The 14267-nt window shown below is 25.4% G+C and overlaps 2 protein-coding genes across 2 annotated transcripts in view; one reads left to right on the top strand and one right to left on the bottom strand.

Moving 5' to 3' along the window:
* LOC122503107 overlaps positions 1-13075 on the bottom strand; it is an 89542-nt gene extending 76467 nt beyond the window's left edge. The window contains exon 1 of the mRNA XM_043613536.1: positions 11312-13075. The gene's annotated coding sequence lies outside the window, so the exon portion shown is untranslated. The remainder of the gene's footprint in view (positions 1-11311) is intronic.
* Positions 1-14267, top strand: part of LOC122503110 (rRNA methyltransferase 2, mitochondrial) — a 175286-nt gene that overhangs the window by 80711 nt on the left and 80308 nt on the right. Inside the window, exon 4 of the mRNA XM_043613541.1 lies at positions 7197-7326. The gene's annotated coding sequence lies outside the window, so the exon portion shown is untranslated. The remainder of the gene's footprint in view (positions 1-7196; positions 7327-14267) is intronic.

Below are 14267 nucleotides of genomic sequence, written 5' to 3'. Positions count from 1 at the left end.
CTTTTGTTCCAACTTTTGTTCCATCTTTAGTTCCAATTTTAGTTTTAGCTTTAGTTCCAGCTTTAGTTTCAGATTCGGTTTTAATTTCAGCTTCTGTTGCACCTTTACTTTCAGTTTTAGTTTTAGTTAGAGCTTTAGTTACAGCTTTAGTTACAGCTTTAGTTACCGATTTAGTTACAGCTTTAGTTTCAGTTATAGCTTTACTTTAGGTTAGTTTTCCTTTTGTATATAGTTTTGCCTTTGAATGTTTCGATACTGGTATATTGAATCCTCCGATTATTTTTGTAACAGAGAATATATCTGTTTTTCGTCTCTTGAGAGACTTTCTTCTACTCTTGTGTTTAACAAGGAATATTGAGAATTGTGTTAAGTCTTTTAGTGCATATGTATGTTCTATTATAAGTATATTCTAAAAGCCGGTCAAAGCCCTCAAACCGTCTTAAAATATCAGCTCTCTAATGGTTAAAAACCAAACGAGTGCCAACCCTATATTCCCCAAAGTCCCAGCAGCTAATTAGTCACCCTTAAATTCGAACGCAATTTAGGCGTAGCTAATTTTTATTTCTCTCTGTGTGTCCCCCCTTACAATCAAGTTCGCATGATTCAACACTTTTTGGGGATTATTAATATTATGAATTTAATATTTATGGATTATTAGTTATTATTCATTTGATATTTATGAATTATTTTAAATTGTTTCAAATAAAATGTACGGAGAGAACTTTTATTATTTCAATATGTTGAATTTTTTTAATACTTATTTTTTTTTTAAAATCTGTTTATTTAATTAATTTATTTAATAATTAATTTCATTTAATAATTATTTTAATACTATTTAGTTATTTACTACTTTTTTACGATTAGCTACTATTTGAACACTTTTTTTTAGATTTTTAACCACAGTTCTTCTAAGGGTATCAAATTGAGACAAAAATTGTATCGAAATTGTTGCGATGCTACAAATTTTGATAAATTTTTTGTCTCAATTTGATATCCTTAGAAACTAAAAGCTACTTTTTGCTATATTTGAAAATTTGCATTACTTTAAATTCGCTAATAGTTGAAATAAAAAAATTAGAGTACAAAATTTGAATAAAATATTCTTAAAAATAATTAAAGAATTTTAATAAAATTCTCTTAAAAATATACAATTATTTTGATGAATAATTAAATTTTCACAAGAATTCAATTATTATTGAAAACACAATTTTTATAAAATTTTTCGACTAAAATCAAATATTTTAAAAAGATTTTTTATGAAATACTTCATAATAATTCAATTATTTAAAAAAATTTAATAAAATTTGTTGCAAGAATTCTATTATTGGAAGAAAAAAATTACAGTAAAAAATTTGAATAAAATTCTTAGAAATAATTCAAGAATTTTAATAAAATTCTCTTAAAAACATTCAATTATTTTGATAAATAATTAAATTTTTACAGAAATTCAATTATTGAAAACACAGTTTTTATAAAATTTTTCGAATAAAATCAAATATTTTAAAAAGATTTTTATAAAATTCTTCACAGAAATTCAATTATTTAAAAAAAATGTAATCCTTGAAATACCGAAAAAAAATTTAATAAAATTTGTTGCATTTTAATATTAAATATTTTTAATAAATAATAAAACTCATTGCAAGATTTCAATTATTTTTTATACAATTCTGAATAAATTCCTCGAAAAATGCAATTATTTTGAAATTTTTTTTTAAAGTTCTTCAAAAGAATGTAAATTAAAAAAATTTTCTTCAAACTTTGTATATTAAATTTAATAATTATTTTCAGAACAATTTGATTAATATTTTTCTTAAAGGAATTTAATTTTTTTCAAAAAATTAAATGTTGGTAACAAATTCAAATATTTTCAAAAAGTTTTAATACAATTATTTGTAGAAATTTAATTTCAAAAATTTTTCGAAATTTAATTATTTTCAATATCCAAGTACTATTTGCATAAAATTTCTCAAAAGATTTTAATAATTTAAAAACAATTTTTTAATTAAATTCGTCGCAAGAATTTAAACTGCGTTTTCAAAAATCACGAAATTCTTCGGAAAAATTAAATTATTTTCAAAAATTCTTATAGAATTTTTTTTAGAGAAATTCAATTATTTTCAAGACAATGTGAATAAAATTTCTTGGTGGAATTTGATTAATTTGGAAAGTTTAACAAAATTTGTTGATAGAATTCACTCATTCTTAAAGATTGTGATAAACTGTTTAGAAGAATTAAATTATTTTCAGTAAAATTTTAATTAAATTCCTCGTACAATCTTAAATGTTCTTCGAAACAATTGAATTTTTTTTAATTTTTCAAATTTTATGATTTCTGTTATTTTTATCGATATTATTTTCATAAATAATAAAGTTTCCCCAAGAATTCTATTATTTAAATAATTTATTTTAATTTCAATTTTTTTCATACCATTTTACATGAATTCTTCGAAAAATTCAATTATTTTTGAAAATTTTATTATAAAATTCTTTATTAAAATTTATTTGACAAAAATTAAGGTCCTGAAAACATTCTAAAGTTATGAAAATTCTTCGAAAGAATTTAATTATTTAAAAAAATTTTGATATGTTCTTTATAAGAATTCAATTTTGTTTTTAAAAAATATTCAATATTATTCAATAAATTATTTATTTTTGTATTTAAAAAATTGAATTCTCTTAGAATTTTCTATTAAGAATTGATTTAATAAATTGAATTTCAGTTAAAATTTTAGATAATAATTGAATATTAGAAGAGTTATAGTGAGAATTTTTAGAATATAATTAATTTCAAAAGATTTTTAAATTGCAAAAATTTTTGCAAAAATTTCAAAATTTTTGTCAATTTAATTTAAAATTTTTAAATTTTCAATTGCTTTAAATTGAAGTCTTTGAAAATTTTAATTGCCGTAAAACTGCAGTGGTATTTAAATTTCTATTTTGAAGTAAAGTGATTAATATTTTGTATAATTTTATTTAAAAATTTCAACCAAAAAATGGTATAGAATTAGAATTGTAATTTTTAGAAACAGTTAAATTTCAAAAGGGCTTTACATTGAAATTGCATTTAAAAAATTCTAATTCCCTCTAAATATTTAAATTAGCAGAATCTTTACTAATTCAATCAGTATAATTAGTTTGAACTAATAATTCAGTTAATTCTTGCAAAATTTCTGATCCAATCAGTAAATAAATTACTGATAGAAGTAAATAATTAAATATTCTGGTAGTTGAAAAAAGCAACATAATCTTTCAAATTGACTAATATTTTAGTAAATTTGACGATGAATGTCTTTACTGTAAATTTTATACAACTAATTGAATCATTAACCTTTAGTTTACTAATTGAATCAGTAAATTTCTATACTAATTGTAACTCATTTCTGGCTATAGCAATTAGTATAGAATTCTACTGATAATTATAGGCAATTTTTATTAATTCAAATATAAAGAGTAGAGAAGAAGTAAAAAAAAATCAAAAAACGTTTAGAACATGGAGAAGAAACGTATAATCATTGAATGTAGAAAGAGGATGAAAATTTCACTTTTGTATATTAAAAGCGAATGGAAGAAACAAAGAACCTTGAAGTTAAAAGGTCAAATGAATAATGTTCTATGATGCTCTAAAACTTAATAGTGCAACATGATTCCAGTATAGGTTAAAGGAGGTCGGGATCCGCGATCAGGTCGTGTTTTTTCAGATCTTGGAAGGAAATCGAGATCAAAGTGGTTTTGCGACTACGACGACGGTTGTTTGCCTGCTGCCTGCCTGCCTGCCTGACTGCCATTTCCACGTATATATAGTTAAAGAGACCTGGACGCAGGTGCAGCAGTTATGACAATATTATGAGTGCTACCGTACTTTGCCACAGAGTCGATCCTGTTTTAATCTCGCCAGGGCAGTTCTCTCTCGCAGTGTCTCTATTTCTACATCCGAACGTTCTCATATATTTGAAAATGTAAAGAAAAACGGAATATTTACTATCTCTCGGTGTGTATTATGGTTTGTGTCAATAAGAGAGATAGATAATAAAAGTGCACAAACATATATATTATATATACACACGTAACAGGTATATATCGCCCAGCTCTCCTGCAACACTTTCTAACGAGAGACCCGAGAATATATTCGATCCGGTATAGATCTTGGAAGTTGGGACGACGAAAAGGACGGCAATATAATCCCATTAAGACCACGATTCATCTCACGTTTGTGTGCGGCCTGATCCTCGAAAGTGTGTCCGACCGCAAAGTGGGTCGACCATGACACTCTTTTTCAAGTCCCCCGTGTGAATGAATTTATCACTGACCGCGGCTCCTGAAGCCAGAGGGCACCAGAGGGAACCAGAGGGAACCACAGAGGGAACCACAGAGGGAGAACAAAGAATGACCGCACCGGTTGAGAATATTGTCGAAAGGAACTCATTCGTCTTTTTTTTTTGGTTTTAGTTTTCGAATCCTTAAACTAAAAATACATTGTTAAGATCTCATGATGATTTCTGGTGTGTGGGACCTGCTCTGCTTGCTTCCTATTAAGAATTATTTTCTCAGACTTTTAGACAAAAACTTAAAAGCACCTTAATGCAATTTCTTTTATAGATTTCGAGATCTCCGTCAGAGATATGAGGTTTTTTTCTATGGATGAGGGTTGACATGAAGGTTTTATTTTTGACAAGCGTGAAACTTCTTCTTTCTTTTCCTGTTTTTAATGTCGCTGATGTTTTTTGTTTTAAAATTCGAATGTATAGCAAGGATTGTAAATTCTAATTACGTCGAGAAAAATTGAAAAAAAGAATCTGACCACAGATTTCGATTGTAGGACAAAAGTTCCAAACTAAAAGTTCCAATATACAAAATGTCCAATTTAAAAAAGTTTCAATGTTGAAAATATCAAAATACACAAGTGAGAACGTATAATCAGAAATTGAATTAATTTGAAAAAAATCACTAAATAAAAAATGTTACTACAAACATAAATAATAATTAAGTGTTGAAGTTAACGATCACTCCGAGCCAAGCCAATGGAAAAAAATTAAAACAATTCCTTTAACGTTTTCAACAGCAAAATTTCCTCCTTTCTTTCTTTTTTAAATATGCACTTATAATTTAATTTCATCGCAATTTTTACAATAATTATTTGATGTAATTTTATTTTAATATTGTAATCAACCTATTGTCTAGATTTATTTAATAAAACTATAGTTCCTAAAGAGGACAGCTTTGCTGTTGAAAACGTTAAAGGAAATGTTTTAATTTTTTCCATTGACACATACATCACATTCTTGCCATTGGGAAAAATTGGTTTAAAAAAATATTGTCATTTAATTCCGTTTAATTTGTAATTTAGATGAATTATAAAATTTCAAGTGGATCAGCTGTTTTATTTGTCCGCCGCCATTTTGTTTCTCGTAATTCTTAGAAGTGATGGAATTTAGAACGAAAATGTTTCTGAATTTGAATTTGAAAAATATGTTGAACTCTTTGGTATTTGGAAGTAAGAATTATTCAACCTTTTGGTTTTTGGAACAAAGAATTATTGGAACTTTTGGCTTTTGAAATAAAAAAATTATTGGAACTTTTTTTGGGAACTTTGTTTTCAAAAGTTCTTCGAGATTTTAATTATTTAAATATAAAAATTCAATTTTTATTTTAATTGTAACTGTTCGTGTTTTTTTAAAAACTTTTTAAGGTATATTTTCAAAAAATTATAATTATGATGATTTCTTTAAAAAAAGAAAAAAAATCGAAAAAGAAAAAGAAAAAAACCCAAAAAATCGATCACCCTCAACATATTGTGTTAATTAGATATTAAAAATTTGAATGCAATTACAATCAAGTAATTAATTAGTGTATAAAATAAATTCTTTTGTATAGTTGTATTTTTATTACTTTCTTATATTTTATTGTGTAATGAGAATTTTTGATGAGTTCACTTTGTAATTATCGTCTCATTAGAAAAAAGGGTTATTATCAATATAAATGTTTCTTTCAACAAGACACATTTATATATAGTTGCCTGAGGCCGAATTTAATAGTTAATTTAACTGTAAAACAGTATCTGATCGTGATTTAATTAATCCCACGTAATAAATAAGAAAACTGTTGACATTTTCAGTACGAAACTTTTAAATAATGTAATAAATATTTTATTTATTACATGCATATTTTTTTATTAATAACAGTGTCACCAAAAAGATTAATTATAAAAAAATTAATAATATAATAGTAATAATAATAAAAAATAAAAATTTTGTATTTGGTTTGTAAAATAACAGTAACAATAATGATAATAGTAATAATAATAAGCTAAATAATTAGGTAAATTATTTTAATTTTTTAATTTTTTAATTTATTAATTTATTAATTATAGTATATATACTATAGAATACTAATTAAATTGATTAATTAAATATTAATAATATTAACAATGGAGCAATAAAATAGAAATAATAATATTACAATATAATAGAACTAGTAATAATACTAATAACAGAAATAATAATAATATCAATAACAATGGTAATGATAATAATAATATATAGAAATAATAAAGGCAGAAATCAATAACTTTAAAAATATTGGGTGTTTTTATACATATTATCTGTGACAATTAACTGTAATCAAATACAAAAATAATTGCATCTTTGAACTCTACGTTGTTCATCAAGTTTTTTTTTTATTAAGCAAATTTATATTGTTGTCTACGTTTAATTATTCTCTTATTATACAGTCATTAAAAAAAATTCCTTGAATGTCTGGTTAATATTTAGATTTTATTGTTAGTATCTCTGGTTAAAAATCATAGATTTATTATTGTCTTTCGATAAAATAATATGACTCAAAAACTGTATTTTTGTCGATAGAAAAAATTAACAATCCACAATTATTAAATCACAATTACTTTTAATAAAAAATTATTTTCAGTGTATTATTGTAATAATTATTATTACTTTTGTTTATTATTATTATTATTATTATTATTATTATTATTATTATTATTATTATTATTATTATTATTATTATTATTATTATTATTATTATTATTATTATTATCATTATTATTATTATTATTTTTGTTTATTAGAAATGATTCTTATTAAAAATAAATAAATTAATGAAAAAATATTTTCTAAATTTATTTCAAAAAAAAAATTATTATTAAAAAAAATAAAGTAATATTATTTTTATATAAATTTTAGCTAATATAAGAAGAACAACAGCAATGCCAAATCGACGCCAAATTTCTTCCATGTGCAAGTAAAGGGAAATCGTTCGAAATTGGTTGTTTTGTTTGGACAAGGACTCGTACGAAAAGGAAATCTTCAATTGGTAAGTTTTTAAAATTTTTTTTAATGATTTTTTTTATGTCTAACCCAAAACTATTGTAATAAAAATTTAACTAGAAAAAGAAATAAATTCGTGAATTTGAACGTTCAGAACTTTAGAAATATTTTTATTAATAACTGTCCCTAAAGTTTTAAACTTTCGAATAATGATAATTGTTTAATAATATAAATTGTAAAATAATAATAACTGCAGATTACTACAATTATTATTAATATGCAATTATTATTTTTAAAAAAATATTAAATAAATCAGTTACACATTTATTAAAAAAAGCCCCAAAATAGTTGTCATTAACTTTATCATTGTGACGTTTTTTCTTTATCTTTTAATGTGTGTACAAATATTTGCCATTAAATGTGAGTTTAGCCTAAATTATTTTATGAAACAACGATGAAGGTCAATATAATATATATGGTTGTAAATTTAATCAACTAAAACTTGTTCCTTATTTCAAATTAAAATGTACACTTTTTGTGAAAAAAAAAATTTTTTTTCGAATCAAATTTTAATCGCGTAATAATTTATTTCTATATTTCTGTTTTTTGCTTTTTCAAAAACATCCGTATATATTCTTCTTCAATTATATAATTAAATTCGTACTCGTTGAATATTGACGGAAATCAATAAATCTTTATTGCTTTAGCGATAATTAAGCAACTTTATTTCTCATTGAGGTAGAATTTTCATCTTCCTCCTTGAAAAATTTTAGATTTTTCGAAATTTAAATTTTCTTATAAAATTTATTTTTGTTTGGAGTTTTATTTATTTTTTGAAAATTCGTTTTCACAATTTATTTTTTAAAATTCAGTTTTCACAGTTTTTTTTTAAATTTAGTTCTTAAAATTTAATTTTAAAAATCATTTTTCAAAATTTAGTTTTTGAAATTTATTTTTTGAAATTTGGTTTTCAAAATTTATTTTTCAAAAAGGAATCAATTTTTTTGTCGATGCGTGTATAAAATTGTCACATATGAAAATTGAACTTTCTCTCCAGTTTGAATTTTCTCCTCTCATTGTGTGTATTAGAAAAACTTTTGCGGTTCCCAGAAATATATTTATCATAAATATTGAAAGGCGCGCAGTAAACGTAAAATTTCTCCCGATATGAAAATAAATATTTTTTGAAATGTAAATATTCTTTAATAAAAATTTATTCCATTAATCAAAGTTTGTCTCTCATTCATAATTAGTTTATTCAAAGTATAAAATTATATGGTAATATTAAATCGCGTGTCTTTATAGAAGAGTTTTATTTAACATAAACTTGGAAATTCTTTGACATTTTTAATAACGATGCGTGCACATGACACAATTTGCTTTTTTATTTTTCAAAGTCACATATATCGAATAATAATAATAATATTAATAATAAAGTTAGGTATACTGGTCTGTCATTGGCTAAATGGTTAATCGTTTAATAATGAAAAATGATTTACTGAGGAAATTATCTCTTCATTCATTCGATAATAGATTATAATAGAAAACTGATAGAAACATTAAAAAATCATTTTGAGTTAAAGAACTTGTTTTTTTTCCAACATAATATTATCAGTGCCGGAAAAATAAAAACTTTTATACTTTTTCCTGTGTGTGATGTGTCAAAACATGAGTTATCACTTAGTTAACGAGTTTATTTAATTTGATGTTGAGATAATTTTTAATTATTGTCGACGTGCTCGAATTTTTTCCTTTTTTATGTTTTTTAAAGTAGTTCAAAAGTTTTCAACGTTATTTGCTTATTTGTTTTTTTACTAAATTTATGGAATAAATTTTACTTTTTCCGAAGTAAATTTTTCCAAGTAAATTTTTCTTTTTCAAAAGTAAAATATTTTTATGTTCAAATAAACGTTACTTATTAATTTTTTACTCTTTCTGAAGAAAATTTTACCTTTTTCAAAATAAATTTTTTTACTTTCAAATAAACGTTATTTATTTATTTTTTTTTACTATTTCTGGAGTAAACTTTATTTTTTCCGAAGTAAATTTTTGTGAAACTTAGTAAAATGTACTTTGAACGTAGTAAAATTTACTCCAAAAATAATAAAAATTGCAAAACAGAAACAGTTCCAAAAAGTTTAAGTTTTACTTTGTAAATAGTAAAAGTTTCTCTATTTTTTTCCTCTAAAAGTTTAATTTTAATCGCTTTCAGTAATTTTTGAAAATTTTGATAATATTTTTCCTTTATTTGAACTTTTAAAATTTTCGAAAAATCTTTTTTGAAATGTTAAATACTTTTTTTTGAATTTTAACCTATTTTTGAATTATTTACGCTGTTGTATTAATTTTTCAATTTTAAAAATTTTATTTGGTAAATATTTTTTATAACAATTTTTTCATATTTTTTACATTTAAATAAATGTAGAAAAGATAAAAAAAAAGCATTTATAGAAATTATTTCCCTTAAACTAAGAATAAACTGAAATATTTTCTAAAGTTTTCAAACGTACAAATAAAAGAAAATTTTTTTCTATTTAAATGTATTTTTCAAAAATTATGAAACAAAAATTTTCGTAAAGTTTCGACTGGCAATTTTTTTCACTATTTAAATATTTTCAAGAATTATTATTTTCAAAATTCCCTGAACGAAAATTTTTCTGACATTTTTTTTTTAACTTGTATTTTCTTATAAAATTTACGTCATTTTCCATTTAATTACAGTAATTTTTGAAAATACGTAAATAGAGAAAAAATTTCATCCATTTAAAAATTAAAATTTTGCAGAAATTACTAAAATGAAATGACAATTTTGTTCTCTATTTACATATTTTGAAAAATTATATTATTCTGAAAAGTTCCTAAAGTTTTCAATTTTCAAATCATTGACAATTTTTTTTTTGACAATCTTTTTTAATTTGCATTTTATTATAAAAAAAATTATTTGGTATATCAAAAACTTTATTTTTAACTGAGAAAATGTTCAATTTACGTTATTTTTTCTATTTCAGAATAATAATTTTTGAAAATATTTAAATGAAGTTCCTTTAAATGTTCAAATTACGGAGAGATTACTAAAAGGAAAAAATAGAAATTAAACATTTTCTTAGTTAAGAATTAATTTGTTTAATATAGAAAATAATTTTTTTTTGTAATAAAATGAAAATTAGAGTAACAAAGAAATTGTTTTATTGAACGTTCGAAACTTTAGGAACATCCTGAGAAATGTTTGTTTTTTTGTCTCAAATATCGATATAAATTTGGAACGTTGAACGAAATATTTTTATTTTGAACAATTCTTTTTAACATAAATAATTACAAAAATTATTTATTGTAATAAAAATCTGAAACGTAAATCAAACAATTTTGATCTTTACATGTATTTTTTTAATCATAATAATATTATTATGAATAATATTATTAAAGCTGAATTTGAAAGTACAATTTTTCTAAGGATATCAAATTGAGACAAAAAACGAAGCAAAAATGTTGCTTGCAATATTTTTGATTCGTTTTTTGTTCCAATTTGATGTCCTTAGAAAAACTGTGAGAGAAATAATCAATGTGTCATTCATTTGAATGGATTGAACTTCGAAAAAATGTTGTTTTTCAAAAAAATATTCTTTTATCTAACAAGAATTTTCGATCGTGAAAAAAAGTGCTAAATAAGAGCCGTGAGGTATATGTATTAAAATTGTACCAAATGATTTCATCATTAAATACCCAAAATCTGCTCTAAATTGACACTAGTTTTTAGAGTGACATTTCCCTATCGGATTTTATTGAATTAAAGAATAAATTTTTAAACTTTTTTTTAGTTTAGTTTGGAGTTTGAGTTCTGAATTTCGAGGTAAAGAAGAAGAAGGAGAAATGTGAGAGGAAAAGAATGTATTCCTCCGGAGTTGAGACAACTGTCATTGCAAATATCAATGCCGATGATGATGTTGTTAACAGTAAGATGCAGACTCACGTTAGACATACATGTATACATAAAGAAGCGTTACAGTGCCAAGAGCGCGTACATTTAAACTTACCGTTATCGTGAAGGAAGTCAGTAAGAGCGATATCCAATAAAATAATATCGTAGTAGTGTGAACTGTCACAGGGGAACTCTCTTCTCCTCCCCGTGTCACTGTCATCAATTTTCCCTCCTCTCTCTCAATATTATTCTCTTCGTTCGTTATAATAAAATTATTGCAAAATCGGCGTGTTTCCTATTTACAAATATTGCACGGCCTCGCCAAGTTTTTTTCTCCTCACCACAATAAATTTCATAAATTTTCAAACACTTAAAAAAAAAAGCACTGAGAACAGATCTTAGGACAGATCTTAATACAGATCTTAGTACAGATCTTAATACAGATCTTAGTACAGATCTTAATACAGATCTTAGTACAGATCTTAATACAGATCCTACATACAGATCTTAATTTTTCTGTATCTCTCTGCACTAATTTCCTCTCTTTTTTTTTTGGGTACACTTCTTTTTCGGGAGAGAAAAAAAAGGAAAAAAAAACACGTGCTCACTCGTACCTGACGAGAGTACACTTTCTCTCAGTTCATTTCACTTGGTTCCATTTCATTTTCCCTTCCATTTCACTTCACCCCAACCCATCTCATTTCGCCGATGGCTCGTGCCAAACAGCTTGTACGCGATTGGTTCTTCGCTAGTTCCATCAAGTCGCTAATCTCGCACCGGTGCTTACATGTGCCGTTATTGTCGTGTCGCACGTGTTGAAGCTGTCACAGTTGTTTTACTTTTTACACAAAAATATTCTTATTTTGCAAAATCGATTTATCTCATTTCAATCGGGGACTAATGCACCACTGGAAACTATGAGCAATGTATCCAAGATGTTTGTTGATATCTGTTAAAATCTGTTGAGATCTGTTGAAATCTGTTAAAATCTGTTGTATGTTCTTCGAGTTTTCTTCAGTGTTTGAAGACTGAATTTCTCTAGTTTCTCAGAGTGTAACTGAGGACTGAAGATAGAAGACACTTAATTCTCGAGGATATGAGGAAGATGATGATAAGAAAAAGAAGCTCTTTCACATAAATCTTTATTCACAGTTACGATGCTGAAATCAGCAATCAAGACATCATAACTCGGCTCTCGCTAATACTGACAAGTTCCAACAGCAATTCCACTTTTCTTCACCTTTAAAAGTCGCATTAAAGGCTCAGTGAAGAAATGCTTCTCAAATAAAGAAGCTTTAAGAAATTCGCTTTTTATCTCATCAAACAGAAATCGTAGATCCAGAATTCGTAACTTATCTCATCGACACAACAAGTGAATTTGTAGAACTCACAGGAAAAAAGTGAAGTGAATTTGCAGAACCAGTTGAAGCGACCTTGACACTTTGGGAAAAGCTCATTGAACACAAATTGAAGAGCATCAGCAGCAGCAGCAAAAGAAAAATTGCCTCTCTGCAAATCAAAGTGAAGCGTGTGAGAGCTGTTGATTCCGTGTCAGTGTACTACAGAAGCACTATCACCCCACAGTCCTTGCACTTTAAGCGCGAAGCAAACACGATCACCAGGGTCGTTGTCTTCAGTGAGAGGTATACTGTCACGTGCACTTTTTTTTAATCCCCCTTTTTCTGTGAACAACTTTTTTTTTTATTCCTATTTTCTTCTCGCACTTTTGTTTTATTTTCTCCCCATGTTTTGTTAATATTAGAAAAAAACAAACTTTCGAAAACAAATTTTTTTTTAGATAAAATAGATTGTGTAGATCTCCTTTCCGTTCTGTGCGGACGTCGAGTGGCGACTGTCTTTGAAACACCAGTGTCTGCTGCTGCTGCTGGTGCTGTCCCTTCCCCTTCCCCTTTTACCGACGGCACACACCGATTTATGCTATTACCACACCGAACCACCCCTTATGGTTCATTCCGCTCCGCCCCAACCTTCGAGCATTTGAGTTTTCCATGTTTCCAAAAGTTTTTGGCCTTTTTGGTGGGGGGGGAAAGAGGGGGGCTTTTTATTATTCCCAAGAGAGGTGAAGATAGGAGATACATTTCGCGGGGATATAGTATAATGGAGATGGATTAAATTGGTAGAAAGTATATGATCGAAAGCTTTCACTGCGCGTGCAAAAAAAGAAAGGAAAAGCAGTGGGGGGGGTATTTATATTTCGAGCTTAAAAGCTCTCGTCTATATATCTCGTTGACTTTTATTTAATTTCGAACTTTAAGAGCAGGGCAGGCGGGCAATGTTCCTTGGTCTTTAAATTTGAATTAGTGGTTTTTTTTTCTCTCGACTTTTTTCTACTGCGTCGATTCGCTTATTAAATTAATTATGGTTTTATTTTCATAAAGTTTTCAACGTTGTAAAGGAAGGTTCTTTTTTTTCTTATTAAATATTTGCTGTATTTAAATGAAAAATGGTATAAATTGAATATTAACTTACTCTCTTAAATTAAATCAGTAAAGTTTTCACTGAATGTCAGTCAGTCTACCTGTCAGTTCTGTCTACCTAAGACAAATTTCACTGATTTGCAATCATTTTCACTGCGAATCAGTAAAATTTCCCTACTCTTTAAATTTGAATTAGTAAAAAGCTTCTTTAATTTAAAGTAGTTTAACTGACTTTTAGCTTTTGAATTAGTAAATTTTATTCATAAATACTAATTTCTAAATTATATTTCTATTTTCTAAATTTATTAGTAAAATTTACTAATTCAAAAGCAAAAATTTAGTCATTAATTAGTAATAGTAACAGTATAGTAATTTCTACTGATTCATTAGTAAAATTTACTAATCCATAATCAAAAAGTCAGTCACTAAATATAATACAGTAATTTCTACGAATTTATTAGTAAAATTTAGTAATTCAAAAGTAAAAAGTTAGCAACAAATTCAGCTTCAGCAATTAATAAATATAATAACTGATTACTTAGTAGAAAGTAGAACTACAGTTATTACTCTTTAAAACTGAATCATTAAAGTTGAACTAAAATCTCAGTAACTCTATTCTTACGATTTCAATAA

The sequence above is a fragment of the Leptopilina heterotoma genome, unplaced genomic scaffold (assembly GCF_015476425.1).
Source record: "Leptopilina heterotoma isolate Lh14 unplaced genomic scaffold, ASM1547642v1 Lhet_244, whole genome shotgun sequence".
Lineage (NCBI taxonomy): Eukaryota > Metazoa > Arthropoda > Insecta > Hymenoptera > Figitidae > Leptopilina > Leptopilina heterotoma.
This window is presented reverse-complemented; position numbering and strand designations above follow the sequence as displayed.